Here is an 18,341-nt window from a genome sequence, read left to right as displayed (position 1 = left end):
AGTCCTTGAGTGCCAAGTTAAACAGACCTACAGATATCATCAAGGACAGAAACCTGAACTGGGTAGACGTAAGTAGATTTCCTGGCTGGGTAGGTCAATTACCAAGGTATCAATGAGTTGGTAAAACCATCTCTGGGTCAGCCAAGGTCTACCCTGTAAAAGTGTTGGGGGAAAAGACTGCAATCTCATGAAATGTAATTTATAGACACTGCTGAATTTATAAATTAAGAGCTCGTGTATTAGAATACTTGACACTTTGTCCAATAGCTTCAAAAAAGCACGTAATTACGATCAAAGGGTTAATGCCTAACAGTCTTATTCTGATATCAAATTATTCAAAGTCAAGACAAGAGAACTCTATAAATATATTTTGTTATGTCAGCCTCTCTCTGATTCTCGGAAACTTCTCTCGACGAATGCCATTATCCAAGGCTGCAATTGCCAGACTGTGCACACACAGATAATGGCTATTCATTCATTGTATAACTCCCGGTGAGGAAACAGTCTCAACTCCTCTTTTAAAAATCTCAACAGGCGAAAAAAAAAAAAAAAGATTGAAAACAATAGCTTTTAAGGGCTTTCTAAAAGGGCGTAATTTTCCAGAGGCATCTCCTTTAATCCTGTAAGAATCCAATGTTGCTTCCACGCAGGTAATCTTTCTGAATCCTTGTAAAGTAGGCAGCAGGCAGGTACTCCGACCTTTTATTTTGGATATCAGTTGACCAAGTAAATGTCCATACACTCAAAATAAATGTTCGGTGGAGCCTCTGTTATTCCATTGAGAGAGGCAGCATTGGACCTTATCCATTCTTTTAAAGAAATAGTTAATCATGCTTATCAGGTGCCAGACAGTGTTCTAGGTGCTGAGGGTCCAGCACTGAGCCAGGAGACAAAGACCCTGCACTCATGAAATTTACATTCTAGTAGGGAAGCCGGGACAAACAAATAAATATATAAACAAACAAATAAATATATTCTAACGTGATCTCGTGGTCCGTGAGTTCGAGCCCCGCATCAGTCTCTGTGCTGACAGCTCGGAGCCTGGAGCCTGCTTCAGATTCTGTGTCTCCCTCTCTCTTTGCCCCTCCCCCACTCATGCTCTGTCTCTCTCTCTCTCTCTGTCAAAAATAAATAAACATTAAAAAAATAAAAATTAAAAAATTAGAAAAAGCATGGTAGTTGTTTTTCTTTTTTAAATGAAAGGACATAGAGAAAGTATTTGCAGTAGAAACAGCTAACAAAGGATCTACATTTGGAACCTAGTAAGAAGGCAAACAGTCCAATTTAAAAACAAGCAAAAGACTCAACAGACATTTCAGAAAGAAGAGATACACATGGCCACCGAGCACATAAAAAGATGTTCAACCTCCTTCCGTCTTCAGGGAGATGTAAACCCAAGTTACAGTGAGATCCTACTACAATCCAAGTAACACGGGGAAACCTATCTGGAAGACTTACAGCACCAAGCGTTGGCAAGGGTGCGGAGCGACAACATTTCTGTATTGCCGGTGAGAGTGTGAATCGGGACAAACGCTTTGCAGACCGGTTTGACTTTTTCACGTAAAAAAATTAAACATAAACTTACCCTATGACCCAGCAATTCCACTTTTAGGTAAATTACCCGAGAGGAATGGAAACATCTGTTCCCCGAAAAGACTTGTAGAGTGATGTTTGTAATAGCTTTATTCGCTATAATAAAAAACTGGAAAAAGAACCCACCAATGTCCTTGAATAGGTACATGGATAAATGAACTGTGGCATACTCATGCAACGATAAAGAACGACATGGATACTTGCAACAACATGGATGAATCTTAAAATCATTCTGCTGAGGAGGAAGGAAGCCTGTTGTCAAAGAATTCATATTGACACAGCTTGTATGAAATTCCAGAGGAGGCAGAAGTAACAGGTAGTGGTAGGGACACGATCAGAGTGGTCTGGGAAGAGAGTGATGGGGCGCGGCGGCTGGGAGTGACTAAGGAAATAAAGGAACCTTCGGTGGGGGGTGAAGGATATAATCTATGTTTTCGTTGCGGTGATAGCTACCCGGGTGCCTACCTTTGTTAAAACTCACCACACTGTCCACTTAAAACGCATGTGTTTTGCCATTTGCAAATCATACTTCGATAAAACAGAGGCACGTTTTTACCGGAAGGGATGTCAAACTGAAACGAGAAACTTACTAAATGGGTTTAAAAGGCCACCAGAGCCAATAGGGAAAACTGGTAGATTGGAACGTAAAGGAATGACCTGGAACATAGCACAGAGACAAAGAAAGAAAAGGCAAGAAGGACCAACACATTCAGATTGGCGTTCTCCTAGGAAGGCAGTGAGCAGTGAGGGCCCCAGCTGAGGCCACAAGGAGCAGAGAGGAGCCACCCTCCCCTGGCTAGAGTCGTGGGCAAAAGAAGCCACTGTCGTTTTTAGCCGCCTAGAATGAGCTAGTTTCTCACACAGCTGTGGAAACCTGGAAGGGATTTGATACCAGAAGTCTGGTGTTATAACAACACCTAAATGATGTGTTGGCTTTAAGCCCCAATGGTGGCAGAAGCCGAAGGATCTGGAGGAGGCTGTTGGTGTAGACACGAAGGGATGCGAAAAAGGTGTTACCAGAAGCTGGAAGAAAGAAGACGCTTGCGCGCAGGAACATATTAAACAATATTATCACCTGTGGTAACGTGTAAATTAGAAAACGTGCCTAATGAACCAAAAATCTAGCCAGAGGAATTTCCAGGCAGAATGGGGCTGCCTGGCATCTCCAAGTTGCTTATAATAAAATGAAGAGAGCAGAGAGGTAAAGCAATGAATGGCTCTGTAAATATAAAAACGACACCCACACGGGTTGAAAGCGTATGTCCCCACAGAAACCGACAGAAAATGTTGATAGCAGCTTGATTGACAGTTGCCAAAACTTGGAACAACTAAGAGGTCCTTCAATAGGTAAAGGGATAGGGGCACCTGGGGGGCTCAGGTCATGGTCTCACTGTATGTGAGTTCAAGCCCTGCATCAGGCTCGTTGCTAACAGTGAAGAACCCACTTCAGATCTTCTGTCCCTCTCTCTCTGCCCCTCCCCTACTCATGCTCTCCTGTGTGTGTGTGTGTGTGTGTGTGCGCGCGTGTGCACGCTCTCCCTCTCTCTCCCTCTCTCTCTCTCTCTCTCTCTCAAATGAATAAGCATTTTTAAAAAGTAGGTAAATGGGGGCACCTGGGTATCTCAGTCAGTTAAGCAGCCAGCTCTTGACTACAGCTCAGGTCATGATCTCACAGTTCATGAGTTTGAGCCCCACATCAGGCTCTCTGCTGACCTCGCCTGCTTTGGATGCTCTGTCTCCCTTTCTCCTCCCCTCCCCATTTGCACTCTCTCTCAAAAATACATAACCATTAAAAAAAATAAGTAAATGGCAAAGTAAACTGTGGTGCAAATATGCAATGGAATATTAGTGATAAAAAGTAAGTCCATTATCAAGCCACAGAAAGACGTAAACTCAGATGCATATTTGGAAGTAAAATAAGCCAATCTGAAAAGGCTACATATTATGTGACTTCAACTATATGAGAGTCTGGAAAAGGTAAAGCTATGGAGACAGTAAAAAGACCGGCGGTTCCGAGGGTGTGGGAGCAGGGGGATTAATGAGAGGAGGACAGGATGAATACATAAAGTACCGGAGGCTCTGTAAGAATGTTCGTAGCCGCACCGTTTGTCATAGAAAACTGGGAGCAATGAAAATCTCCGTGGACAGTAGGAAGGATAAATAACGTACAGAATGTTCATATAATGCACTACTATGCACCGTGAAAGTTAATGAAACTGAGCTGAATGCAACAGCACGGATGAATCTTAAGAGCACATTGAGTGAAAGAAGAAAGCGCATCTGTAGTATGAGTCCATCAACATAATGCTTAAAACTGGCAAAACTAAACCCCATTGTTTAGGGTTACATACATACGTGGCAAAACTAGGAACTGTTTACCATAAAATTTGGAATGGTGGTTACTTTTGAGAGACGGGGAAGGGAGTGTGCACAAGGAGGGAACACTCTGGGGCGTCCTGGGGTGATGCCAGTGTTCTGGTTCTCGACCCGGCCAACAGGTGCACAGGTGCTCGCTCTAAATGTGTTTATTTTGCTAGACATTGATAGGCTTTCTTTTTTCCTCCTTTTGTGTGTGTTGTCTTCCACAATTTAAACAAAATTGAGAAAGAGTTTAAGTGGTTTTCTCAAGTTCAAAGGGCTAGTTTCTCACAGGTTCATGTAGAGCAGTCTTTTATGAAAACCTCTTAACATCTACGCCACAGAGGTGTCTCTTTTAGTTAATACTAATTACTTAATTCAGAGAACGCTCAGTTAACACTATGTTGTTTTGCCTGTTACTCTTTCTACCTGCCTGCCCCATGACTTTCATCCAGGTGTCAGGCTCTCCTTTGTTATCTTTCCAAATTGGTTTACAATAATAAAAGGGATTTCCCTCGTGATTTGCAAGAGCCTGGTATGGAAGTAATAATGAATGGAATGGATATTGCTTCTTTCTCTTTGCATTATTGCTGGGACAAACCTAACTTCCCAAAGAGTTGGATGCCCGTGTCCTAGGAGGAGCCCGGGCAACGGAGGAGACTGCAAAAAAGAAAAACCCAGAGCTACTATTTTAAGATTTTATCTCACCACATATATTTTTGCCCAGTGAAGGAATCTGTTTCAGTTTGAGTGCTAATCTGGAAGTAACCTATCCAGCCAATGGGAACTGGGTTTTAGCAACGTGACCCTTCTCATCAGAACAGGAGCTGTCCAGGGAGACAGTCAGGTGGATCCCTCCATCCTCAGACTGGACGGAGATAGGATTAAAGAGAGAACTGGTACAAAAAACTGAAAGACAAGCCATTCTCTGTTGATTCAAACAAACAAACAAACAAACAAACACTAGCTCCAGATATAGTAGAGACAGCAGAGCCTTCTCAGCAATAGGATGATGGAGTTGTAGATTTAAAGTTACTTGTGAAAAAATACGTAAGAAGAGAGGTCCTTATGTCAAAAGACACATGCTACCTAGAACAAGAACAGCATGGAACTCTCAGGAGAGGAAGTGCAGGGGTTAGAAATCATATGGCCCTGTCACAGAGCCCAGAAGCGTCTCGAATCCAGAACCTTCAAAGTCCCAAGCCGGCATTCTTCCTCCAGCCTGGATGCCGCCGGGACTGGCTGGGGTACATGGGAGACTGCAACATCTCAACGGGTTCTGCCGACAAAGAGCAAAGGCGAGGCTGCTGCCCAAGCAAGGGCGACGGTCCAAATGCTGGGCAAGCACCTTGTGCTGAGTGAGATCAGCTGAGGGATCTCATGCTGCTGGTAAAGCTTGGAAGCCCCTTAAAGAGAGCCAAGAGTCGGGGAGTGAAGGGATTCGCACACGCCAACCCACAATATGCTACTTTGGCATATGATTATCTGGACCTGAAGACACTTGCAAAACAGCAGAATTAAGGAAGGCTCTCTGACCTCCCCCTTTCCACCTAACTGCAGGTCCGAAGATTTCCCATGAGAAAAGTGCCCTCCCTGTACTAGGGAAAGAAGAACATTCTTATCACTGGAGACTGGCGTCAATGCCAAAATGGACATGTAAAACAAACCTACTGAAATGGCCCATATCTTCTATTAGTTTCCTGTATACATTTCCCAGTCACTGTCACAAAATTTACTGTCCCCAGCCCAAGCCCTTTTGTCTTGTTCCAGCTCCACAATTTATTGTCCTTTGTGGAAAAAGTATATGTCTTTGGGCTGAACGCCTCTTAAAGTCTTCATTTTCTTCTTGAAGACTCCCATGTAATCATACAAATATTAAATAACGTGTACATTTTCTCCCGTTAATCTGTCTTATCTGCATTTCATTCTTTGGTCCAGTCATGGAACCTAAGAAGGTGGAAGGAAGAGTTTTCTTCCCCTACAAGAGCAAAGTCAACTGTACCATGACAGCCAATTTTTTGACCCAAAGTTTCTTCCCTCACAGCTTCGTGTCCAGGAAAAACCTCTGATGCCATTTCAGTGAGCTAAGTGTGTGTGTGCAATCAAAATTAAAAAAAAAAAAGAAAAAAAGGAAAAGAAAACAAGTGCATGGAAAGGTCTTCATGGTGTCAGTGAAAATAGAAAATGCTTCTTAGGGGCACCTGGCTGGCTTAATTGGTAGAGCGTGCGACTCGTAATCTCAGGGTCGTGAGTTCAAGTCCGACTCCTGTAAAGAAAGAAGGAAGGAAGGAAGGAAGGAAGGAAGGAAGGAAGGAAGGAAGGAAGAAGGGAGGGAAGGAAGAAAGAAAAAAAAGAAAAAGAAAATGCTTCTTGAGAACAGGACTGTTAACTTTCTCTAAGTTTGCATAGTATTTGGTGAGCCCTTCAGGGTCAATTATCACTCATCTGAGGGCTGTGCAATCACATCAATGACCGCTTGATAATCCCTGTGGGATGAATACAAACCGTCATACGACTTGCAGTTTGCAGTGTTCCCACATCTCTTCCCTTGCTCCCATGACTCTGTGGTTTGCTGGGAAGAACGAGACCGTCATACCACACATGATGGAAGCAGACCCAGACGGCAAGAGCGGCCTCCTCAAGGCGACTCCGCAGCTGGTTCCCCAATCACTTACCAAGTACCTGTTCATTATGGTAGACACTTCACACATATCATTTGATTGAATCCTCAAACATCCTGAGAAGTAGAAACCACCCTCACTTTAGAATTACACTTCACGTTAATGTAGAGAGAAAAGCGTAGCCAAGAATATCCCAAACAGTTCTGAAGATGATGAGCAAAGTGAGGGGGGTGGCAAATCTTATTGAATATCAAGAACTATTATACTGATAGAGACATATATCAGCCATGCTAACAGAGACGATGTAGTGTCAGTTCAAGAATAGCCAAGTTGACTGTCGAGCAGACAGGCAAGGGTAGACTGGTGAGCCAGCACCAGACCCGCACATACATGGATCTTCACGGATGACAGAGCAGGCATGGCAAACCAAGGAGAAAGGATGGAATTTTAATAAACGGTGTTGGGACGACTGGTTACCCATCTGACAAATAGGATATTAGACTCCTTACCTCACACCGTACATAAAAATCAATCCCAGGTGAACTAAAGATGTAAATAGGAGTGATAAAACTATAAAATATTTAGAAGGGAAGCACAAGAGAATATGTTTTTGATCTAAAAATAGGAAAGAATGGGGTGCCTGGCTGATTCAGTAGGTAAAGGATGAGACTCTTGGTCTCGGGGGTATGAGTTTGAGTCCCACATTGTGGTAGAGATTACTTAAAAACAAAATATTTTTTTTTAATTTTTTTCTTAACGTTTATTTATTTTTGAGACAGAGAGAGACAGAGCATGAACGGGGGAAGGGCAGAGAGAGAGGGAGACACAGAATCAGAAGCAGGCTCCAGGCTCCGAGCCATCAGCCCAGAGCCCGACGCGGGGCTCCAACTCACTGACCGTGAGATCGTGACCTGAGCCGAAGTTGGCCGCGTAACTGACTGAGCCACCCAGGCGCCCCAAAAACAAAATATTTTTTTAAAAAGTGAACAAATAAAAATTTAGAAAAGGAAAGAATTTCGTGAACACGCCAAAAGATATACCAATAACAAAATGTACAACTCACAAAGAAAAAGGTAAATAAATCTGACTATACAAAATGTAAAATTCCTGCTCAAAGGACACCACAAAGGGAAAACAACTTTCACAAACTGGGAAATGCCCACAAACTTGGAGAATTCATTTCTAATACACGTAACAGACAAAACGTTAATTATTATCTACACCTTAAAATAAACCCCATAGAAAACTTGGCAGAAGGCTCGAAGAGGCACCTTACCTACCAAGGATCTTCTATAATCAACGGACATATCAAAAGGTGCTCAATGTAGTTACCAATTAGGAAAACACAATTTTAAATTGTAATGAAATACATTTCACACCTGCCAGAGCAGCAAAAATTCAACACTCTGAACGTATCAATTGTTGGTGAAGTTGAAACCGCCTGGATACTTATGTGCTGGTGGCGGAGGAATGAATTGGTACCATCACTTTGGAAAGTAATTTGACTTGACGTGATAAATGGCTGCACAGACCGCAATGGTTCGTCTCAGCGATCGCCCTGCAAAAAGTCTTCCACTTGTGCGTGTGGGGATACTGAGGTGAGTGATCAGGGCAGCACTGTTTGTAGCAGCAACACCGGAAGCCATACAAAGTCTGTCGATAATGGCTAATTAAATGTATGATGTATTAGTATAACCCAGTAGCACCCAGAAAGGAAAATGAATGAATTGTAACTGCGTGGAACCCTGTGGCTAAATCTCAAGAACTGGATATTGAAGAAAAGGAGCAAATCACCGAGGAATACACAGCGTGTCTGTGTCTGTTTCTGTGAAGTGCCAGATCAGGCACATCTAAGCAGGGCATTGCGTAAGGATACAGACATACGAGGCAAAACACTAAGGAAAATCAAGAGAACACTGAAACCCAAATTCAGAGAGGAAGGAAACTTGGGGGGGGGGGTATGGGAAGAGATGGGGCGAGGTTGTGGATCGGCACCCAGGGGACTTCAAAAATACCAATATAGGTGTGATGGGAGCAAGGCTGTATCCTGTGGTGGGGTCCGTAATGGCAAGAGACAAACGACCTAAGAGGAATGAATTAAATTAATTATAATAGATTCCTGTAATGAAATAGCATGCAGTCATAAAAAAAAAGTATTAAGGGCCTTCTTTATGAACAAATATGGAAAAATCTCTGCCATGTTATCTGGTGGGAAAAAAAATTGAGAATGGTGCTTACGATATTCTGCCATTTGGGTCACAAAGGAGGAAAATACATCGAGCGTCCTGGGTGGGATGTACAAAAGCACATCTGACAAGAGTCAGACAACCCTGGCTTTGTCTGGGAAGGAACTAGGTAGGTGAAAAGTTTCCACGTTAGGCCAAGTGAATCAAATATCTAATTCTAAGATGTAAAAATGTTAAGGGCTACATGATTCATATAGCATTATATGGTGTTCAGAACTTCCTTGAAAACACTCCAGCAGGTTTAAAAATAAATGTCTAAACAGATGAGAGAAGATGAGCATAATATTGATAATGCTGAAGTGCGGATATGATGAAGGGATGTCCGCCTTTGAAATCTTCTCTGACGGGAAGTTATATAAAGAAACCTGCAGAGTTCTGGGTCAGAACTCAGACTGAGCACATGTGCTGAAATCCTCTCCATCTCCAGACCCCACCAAAATAACATAAAATGCATTTTGAAGCCATATTCACAGCACAGCTTGTCATTTAAAATTCTGAAATCCAAACCAGAATCAACCTATAGAGATGGTCCCATAAATGATCGTGTGGCCACCTGAAGTGAAATTATGCATCAGGAGCCCAGAGTCCAAAGCTAAATAACCTGACTTAGGAGGAATTTGTTACATTTGGGGGACCAAGGGTGGTAAACACGTCCCTTTAGTCTTCTCCACTTGCAAATGGAGGTGGTGGGGGCGGGGAGGATGTGAGGGTCCCACCTGTCCTGGGATGAGAGCAGGGTCTCTTTCCTCAGGTGTGACTTGACTGAATTCTGAGGGCTGAGAGAGTATACGTATTCTGGAAAAGATGCTGCGTATCCAAATTGAGATAGATCACATTTTTAACACCAGAAGACTTGAAATGATCCACATTTCCATCAGGAGGGGACTAATTGAATAAGCTATGCTAGATCCATGCAGTGGAGTGTTATGTAACCAGAAGATGAAGAACTAACTAACCACAGTGAAATGGAGACATCTCCAGAATATGCTGTTAAGTGAAAAGGACAAGGAAACAAGTATATGATGCTATCACTTGTCAGGGGACACGGTGGTGGGGAGGGTTACACTCATGTGCTTGCCTGTGGTTCTTTTCAGTGGAAGGAATAATACAAAACAAATAAAAAGGATGACCTGTAGGGGGAGGAGGAAACTGGGAGGGGACACGGAAGGATGGTGACACTGAGGGATGATAGACTTGTCTGGATAGACGCCATTTTGCCCTCGTCTCCTGCAGCTTCTGCATGCCTGTCTTCACTGCCTTCCTCGGCCTGCTCTGCCCAGCGCCGGCCCCCAGGTTCTGTTCCGGCTTCTTGGAGCTCTGCTTTTCTGAAAGGAATTTGGCTTTGCTGACATTCTAGGTCGTGTGGACCTGATTACCTCCACGGTGCATCCTGGTCCCCTAAGCTGCTACCCTGGATCTCCAGGTGGATGCTGGTCTTGCGTCCCGACCCGTCTCCCACGTTGAGCCACAGATGAAGAAAACCCAGATCCTTGACCATCCCAACTCTTGTTACCTGGGCACAAAGGATAGGCACATAACAATTTCATGGGTTAAAAACACTGGGCCTGATCACCGGATGCTGTGACTCCAAGGTCCTCCCAAGACCCCTAGCCAGGCCTTTTACAAATGAATTTGTCCCTTGCTTCTAGAAAGAGTGTATCAGCAGGTTCATGGCCAGCTCTACTCATTAGGGAGCAAGGGGTAGGTGGTTCAGGCTCAGAGGGAGGAGGCCAGGAAGGTCAGAGTGTACTGGGTCACTGGGCCGGGGGTTAGACAATTAGAGCGCAGGAAGTGCGTGCATGCGTGTGAGTGCATGGGTGTGTGTGCGTGTATGTGTGAGACAGAGTCAGAGACAGAGAGAAATCATTCAAAGCCTTTCTTTTCCTCTTTCCCGTCATAAAGAGAAAGCGAGACACTTGGAATTGCAATTGTGGCAGAGACTGCGTTTCTCAGGCCCCTTGACTCCAGATGGGGTCACGTGACAGGGCTCACCAATGGAACTTGGGCCACCCCTGGGCCAAGGAGGCTACGAGCCGGTATCTCTCTCTCGTCTTCACCTTCTGCGGGTTGGTGCACATGAGCATACCGGAAGCCATGTATTAAAGATGGCGGAGGATGAGCCTGGCTGTCGAATTGGCACTTGGAAGAAAGTCACCAGGGACACTCATTTTAGACTTTACGTGACTGAGAAACAAAACAAAACACTTCTCCTTGGTTTGACCCAGTGTACATTTTCCGGCTGATTTGTTAAAGCAGCTGGCTCTACCCAAAGTAATACATGCAGATTTCCCAACAGAGACACTTTCAAAATTTGCACCCCAAAAGAAGAGTGTGGGTTTCCCCCCTATGGGTTCCTCTCTTGGCCAGCAGCAGACAATGGGCACAGGGCTTGGTGGTTCAGGCGTCACCCAGCCTTCCACCTGTGGATTTTACTGTCCCGAGAACATGGCGGGCAAGGCCATGTTCCTGTTTTTACGGAGCACAACACTGAAGCTCGCGTGGGTGAAGTGACTTGTCCTCCCTCTTTTCACTGGACCGGATGGCCCCGGCCACAGAGTTGTGCGAACTCCAAAGGGCTCACGAGAGCCCCTGATATCAGTGTGCGCTTTCTCAAAACCACACTTCGTGAGAAAGTGGAGCTGGCTCTCCGGACGGGACCGGACTTGGTGATTTGGCTTGGAGATTGAGCTGGTGTGGCCTCATTATCCACAGGCACAGGAGGAGCCACTTGGGGGACAGCAGGGTGTCTGTGGGAGGAAATCGCAGAAACCTCCCAGAGCCAAACGTCTGTTTTCACACCAGCTGCAAAGTGCAAAATGATATTAAACTGTCAACATCTTTCCCCCGGTCTAAAGAATCTGAAATCCTATCTGTGTCTGTCTGTCATCAGATCTGTGGTACGGCTGGGTGGCCGAAACACCGAATCTCGTGTGCCTGGGACCGACTCCCATGTTTCCAGGCTTTGGGAATCGGGGCAGAGCCCCCTCACTTGTCCTGGACCTCAGCTTTCTCCTGGGTAACGCTGACACTTCAGGCCTAGGAGGTTTGTAACGAGGATTTTAAAATATCATGCGTAACAATGCTTAGTAAGCTGTGAAAGACAGAACTAACGTTATCTCATTGAGTGAGATACTGGGTGTGAGACATCTACCCGGGGCCCGCTGTGTAAGTAGATGGTCAGGTGAACGCATTTTCATTTATTTCCAGTGTTATTCCTACCAGGATTTTTGTTTTGTCCCAAGACCACGCCCACAGCGTGAAGTCTCAGAAGATATTAGTGCCTCTTCTCATCCTATATTATCGCTTATCGTCTCCTGTTGGCCAGTTGTTGCCAAAAATGGCCGCAGCGACATTTTCAATCCCACATAGGCTCCTAGAACCTTGCCACTTCCTGGCAGGAGGTAGCATTCATTTGTCCTTGAACGCGGGTGGGGTGCCGTGACTGCTGTGTCGAGTAGAATGTGCCAGAAGCAATGCGGCCTGATTTTGGAGGCTCGTTCGTAACTACTAGGTACCTTTTTGGGATGCCTGCCTTTGAAATCAGCCACCATGCTGTGAGGAAGCGCAAACCAGCCCTCGCGAGAGTCCACGTGGAGAAGCCCACAGGAAGGGACTGGGGCTCCCACCAATAGCCAGCATCAACCACCAGACAGGTAAGGGAACAGACCTTTAGGTGATCCCAGGGCCCAGACTTTGAGTCTCCCAGCTGAGACATCGTGGAGCAGAGACGGGCCGTCCTTGTCTAAACTCCCAACCCCCAGAATCGGTGAGCACAGTCGCTGGTTGCTTTGTGCTGCTAAGTTCTGGAGCAATATTTGGGGGAGCCGTCGCACCTGGGACCTTCCCCCAGTGGACCAGAGACCTGTTGAGGAGGGAAACTGTCTCATCTACCTCTTCCTTAACAAGCTGAGCAGGGGACTCAGCAAATGGTGGCAGCCTGGTCCTTCCGGAAAGATGCTTGACACCCCTTCCAGTCCTTCTGGAAAGCCTCTGTGCTCAACGAGGCCAGGACTTCCAAGGTGTGCAAAGGTGTTTGCTCATTCACCGACCATTCACTGGATGTGTAATGGACCAGGGGGCTGTGACGGAGGCAAGACGGCGAGCAAATCAGAGGCGTCCGAGGCCCACGCGAGTCTTCCAGTTTGGTTGGGGGTGGAGGGGGCAAGTTACAAGCAAAAAAGGGACGCACAGTTATTCTCAGTTGTGATGAACGCTGCCGAAGGAGATACACAGGGGGAATGCGGTGAAGGGCCGACGAGGAGGGACCTGCTCGGTGGGATGGCGAGCAAGGGCCTCTCTGAGGAGGTGATGCATGGGGGGTGGGGGGAGAACATTCTAGGTGGACAAAACAATTACACGCAAAGGCCCGGAAAGAGTCGGGGATGTTTGGGGAAATACAAAACCAGTGTGGCGGGGTGTGGTGAGCCAGTGCTGGGCTGGAAGACGTGGGACAGGCAGACCTCGGGAGAGCTGCTTGGATTTTCCTCTGAAGGGTGTGGGTCCAGTCCCCAGGGAGGACACGGACTCCAACATCAGGCTGGGGGGCCTGTGTACGCATGTTTTCTGCCCTCAGTTTCTGGGGAGTGGCCAGTTTGTGACTCCTCTCTCTCTCTCTCTCTCTCTCTCTCTCTCTCACGCACACACACACACAGCACACCCACACAATATCAGCCTAAAGTAGGTAAATAAGAAATAAGGAGCTTCTGAACAACTGAGTCATGGCCACTGAGTAGACACCCAATTGCCCTACCCTGCACCTAGCACGGTTCCAAAAGCCTCCAGGCCTCACTGAGCACCGTCCACTCTTAACTTAGCACCCGGCCCTGACAACCCTTGTTAGCTGCTTGCAGAGCTGTGAGAAGAAGCAAACTAGGAGGGATTCCTGGGGGGATGCTGCCGGCAGCCCCCGCTGAGTGGGTCCCTCTACCTTGTAGGCCCTCGTTCCTTCTCCCGTGCGGCCCCATGCTCGGTGCCCTCCGAGGCCGGCCTTGCGCGCGAGGTCTCCTTGGGTTAACCCAGAAGATGGGGCCCCCCCTCCCCTCTCCCCCACGAACCGGAGCCCTGAGTCAGGAAGGAGGCTACCGGTACAGGAAGAAGCCAAGAACTTCAGGGCAGGGCGGTGCGAGCGCGCGGGCCGACCCGTGTGCCCTGTCTCCTCCCCCAGCAGGACATGCTCTTCGTTTAACAGTCCCAGATTCAGAAAGCAAGGCCGTGTGTAGCATTTTAATGTTTTCTAATAAACGTTTTGTATTTAAGTGTGTATAACTGACATAAAATGTCTATAGGTCTTAGAATCATTTCTACTCAAAGTGCTAGAGTAGGGACGCCCGGGTGACTCAGTCAGTGGAGAGTCCGAATCTTGATTTTGGCTCAGCTCACGGACCTCACGGTTTCTGAGTTCGGGCCCCGCATCGGGCTCTGTGCTGATAGCATGTGGCCTGCTTGGGATTCTCTCTCTTCTACTCTCTCTGCCCCTCCCTCTCTCAAACATAAGTAAATACACTTTAAAAGGAAAACACGCTGGAATAAAAGTTTAGTGTTTAAAACGACAGTAATAACGATGACAATGACTGGCATTTGTGATTTCTGCTTAGCTGCTGTTTACCGGGCACTCTCTATACCCATTTAATCTTCACAATGGGCGTTAGCTTTCTAGAAATGTCACCTGTCTGGCACCACGCCCCCTTCCTCAGCACACGCCCCTCAGAGCGTGCACGCTCAAACACGCACACACCCAGAATTTTCGAGTAGGTGCCTCATGGGTAGACACGGACGGTCGCTTCTTACCCTCCCTGCACCCAGCGAAGAAAATCCACATTCTGCTGGAGCGGGAGCAGGGAACAGCTGCATGAGACCCGAGAAGGAACAGCCCACTCTGAGCGGGGACTTCGGGGAGCGTCGGGAGAGGGAAAGACTGAGGATAGTCCTGGGGCCGGCCGGCGGGAGCCGACGCCCGGGCTCTGCCCTGTGCACGCTGTGTGGCGGTCTGTCGGCTGTCTTCCGAGTGTGGTCCCCTTCCCATCTGTTGCTGCCTGAATTGTGTTTTCCCACGCCCAGGCCTGCCCAAGCTGTCACCAGCTGTGACCAGCTGTCAGCCAGTTGTTAGCACTCTGCCCCTCTCCCTGCCACGTGACAGCCCCTCTCGTCAGCCAGAGCCCAGAAGAACTTTCCAACAGGCGGTCCAGGGGACAGACGGCGTTTAAGAGCCGAGCACCCTGTAGTTAGGTTGGAGACCCAGGTGAGAGACACAGAGACCCGGCCAGACAGACAGACACCCAGACAAACAGGAGTGGAGGCAGAGAGCGGGAATCAGAGAAAAAGAGAGAACAACAGGAGAGAGGCACAGACACAGACGTTTAAAAAGCAGGGACGCACGTGCACACACGCACGCACGCACGACGGGCAGGTAACAAAGAACCGTTTCCACCCACCCACCATGGGTCCCGGGGACCAGAAGCCCCGGGAGTGTTGCTAAGGGCCTCCTCAACCAGCTACTCCAAGTGTGGTCCACAAACCCACGCCAGCAGCCACGACCTCCCTGGGCGTGTTTAGACTCTCAGAGCCGGGCCTACAGAGGGCGGGTTACTAGTCCCAGGAGATTCATGTGCACGCGAAGCATGAGGAGCGTGGCTCTGACTTGCTGCGCCGCCGTCTCCGCAGCCAGAGGTTTGAGGCTGACGGGCTGAGTGCGCCCTTCCACTCCCGCTGTGACCCGAGCTTGGGAGGCAGGAGGGGCAGGGGGGGCAGCTGTCCGCTCAGCTCTGAGCACAGAGCCAGGAAGAGGGCCTGGGAGCCAGCAGGCAGCCTGCTCTGCTTTCCACCCTTCCACCTGGCCCCTGTCTCCGCGCTGCCTTCGCCCTTGTGGGTCCCTCCACCTTGTAGGCCCTCGTTCCTTCTCCCGTGCAGCCCCATGCTCGGTGCCCTTCGAGGCCAGCCTTGCGCGGGAAGTCTGCTGGGGTTAACGCAGAAGATGGGGCCCCCCCTCCCTTCTCCCCCACGAACCGGAGCCGAAGTAGTGACCGCTGCCGACCCACTGGACATTCTGACATTGCCGGGCTGTTTTGCTGATGGCGCTCACTCAATACACACAGCAGGATTGCGTTGAGTACTTTTATTATCCCCATTTGACAGATGGGAACAGTGAGGCTTAGAGGGCTACCTGTCTTTATCCAACATGTCTAGGGGATACCAAATACCCTATGTGCCAAGTTGGGTGGCCAGCTAGTCTGTGGACCCCCCCTCCCCCAATCAGGCTTCTGGGCCCAGATGGTGGCCCCTGGACGACGGGGCAAGCCAAGCCCCGAGGGAGCAGGAACCCACAGAATCTCAGCTGCCTCTCCAGAGATAAGGGTGCTTTGTTCTCCAGGCTATTTCCAAAACCAAGGAATTCCACCGAGGCCTCTAGGCGGCCGGCTGCCTCCCCAGGCGCTGTACAATTGCCTCTGAAACATCAAGAATGACAGTTATTTTTTATTAATGAACTCAGGACCTGCTTGGTTCCATAAACAAGGCTCTTCCCTGGAACAACCCCTCTCTCCAGCTCTCAGCCTCCAGCCCCCTGAGGGGCCCCTCTGCCCACAGCCTGTCCCTGACTGAAGTTGGATAGCGGGTCCCCCACTGGAGGCTGCTAGGGTGGTCCTGGACCGGGACAGGAAAGAGGGCCCACCCGAGGACACCCCCAGCTCTGGGGCTCACAGAGCTGGTGCGGAGAGAGAAGACACCACCTTATCCACCGATCAGCCCGGTCTCCTGGGGCAACTGACCTCACCTCTCTGGAAGTCGGTTTTCAGACTGTAAATCCGGACAGTGGTCCCTGGGCTGCCTATCTAGAGGGCCGAGGGAATCTGAAGAATGCGAAGTTTCCATAAAGTGCAAAAAGACGGCGTGACCTGTGTCCTTCCAACTGATTGAGGCAGGAACAGCCGCTGCTATAGAAAACCACTTCTAGCTTTTACCTTGAGATTATACATTAAGCCATTGCTCAGGGCGCACAATTTGCATTAGACTGAATACAGTTTCCATCTTAAAAAAAAAACCTTGCTGCCTGTAGAAGTCTGTACTTTCTCGTTCTAAAGAGCAGGTAACAAAGGCGGAAGGGGGAAAGCGGTAATAGGAAAATGAAGTCAGCTCGCCAGAGCAGATAGAACACAGGGGATTGCTTGAGAGCCATCCATGGATGGTCGTGGAAGGCCTTTTTTCACAGACGTTTCTGCAGGAAAAAATAACTTCCCTTTTGCTGGTCTGACACCCTCACGAAAACAATTACTTCTAGCACATGGTTTCTGAGATTTCATATGAATATTGACTATAATGCTCATTCTGGAGCAGAACAGCCTGCTTGGACTCCCTACCTTGTGCTGAGCCCTTCTAGCCTATTTCCTCTTTGCAACTATTGCACGAGGTAGGGACCATCTCCATTTTCCAGGTAAGAAAACTGAGGCCCAGGAAGGAGAAGTAACTTAGTTAAGGTTGCATAGTTGGTAACAGGGAAGGAAGATGAAGGCAGGGTTTTGGGTCTCCAAAGTCGTATTTGCTGCCGCAACAGTCAACCCAACTTCCTTGGTGTCAAAGATTCCCTCCGTGGCTCCCGCCCATAAACACCAGATGACTCAGACTAGCACAGGCGAGAGCCTCCTGTAAACTGTGAAGTCCCACACGGAGGTCAGAACTTTTTACATCAAAGCTCTAATTTATTACAAGTAATTTAGAATTTGTTATTTCCTCCAACGAAGGCTTGCTTTTACAGAAGGAACCACCACAGGGTTCCTTGAATAATGAGCGTTTAAAATATTACTAAACAAAACTTTCCAGGGGTGCAATCTGCTGAAGGGAAGTGAGGGCTGGGAGGTGGAAATCTCTGGAACTGTGGGATTTTGCGAGGGCAAGAGGAGCTCAGCTGAGGCCTCCTGACGAGGACAAGTGCTTTTTGGTCACCTCAACCTGTTCACAGCCCTGGAGCAACCAACTAATTTTTTTTTTTAACCAACATGATTATTTACCATCATTACACATACAGTAGGTTACGTTCATGGGAGAGCCTGAGACAGTTATGATTTCCAACAAGGCTCAGAAAGGTTTAGTGACCTGTCTGAGGTCATAAAAAAAGCATGGCTTAATAGGAATACACACCCATATGGACCAGCAACCCCACTCCTGGGTATATACACAAAAGAATTGAAAGCAGGGACTTGAACTGCTCCTTGCATATCCAGGTTCATAACCCAAATAAATACTCCTAAATACAGAGAACAATCGGAGGGTTGCTGGAGGGGTTGGAGGTGGGGGGATGGGCTAAACGGGGAAGGGGCATTAAGGAAAACACTCGTCAGGGGGAGCACTGGGTGTTACACATCGGGGATGAATCACGGGAATCTACTCCTGAAATCATCATTACACTATATGCTAACTAACTGGGATATAAATAAATAAATAAATAAATAAATAAATAAATAAAAGAAAAAAACAAATATCATCGAGGGGTGAATAGATAGACATAATATGGTATGCACGTACAAGGGAACAT

Source organism: Acinonyx jubatus, chromosome A3 (genome assembly GCF_027475565.1).
Source record: "Acinonyx jubatus isolate Ajub_Pintada_27869175 chromosome A3, VMU_Ajub_asm_v1.0, whole genome shotgun sequence".
Classification (NCBI taxonomy): domain Eukaryota; kingdom Metazoa; phylum Chordata; class Mammalia; order Carnivora; family Felidae; genus Acinonyx; species Acinonyx jubatus.
The sequence above is the reverse complement of the archived record's forward strand: the minus strand, read 5'-3'. Positions refer to the sequence as shown.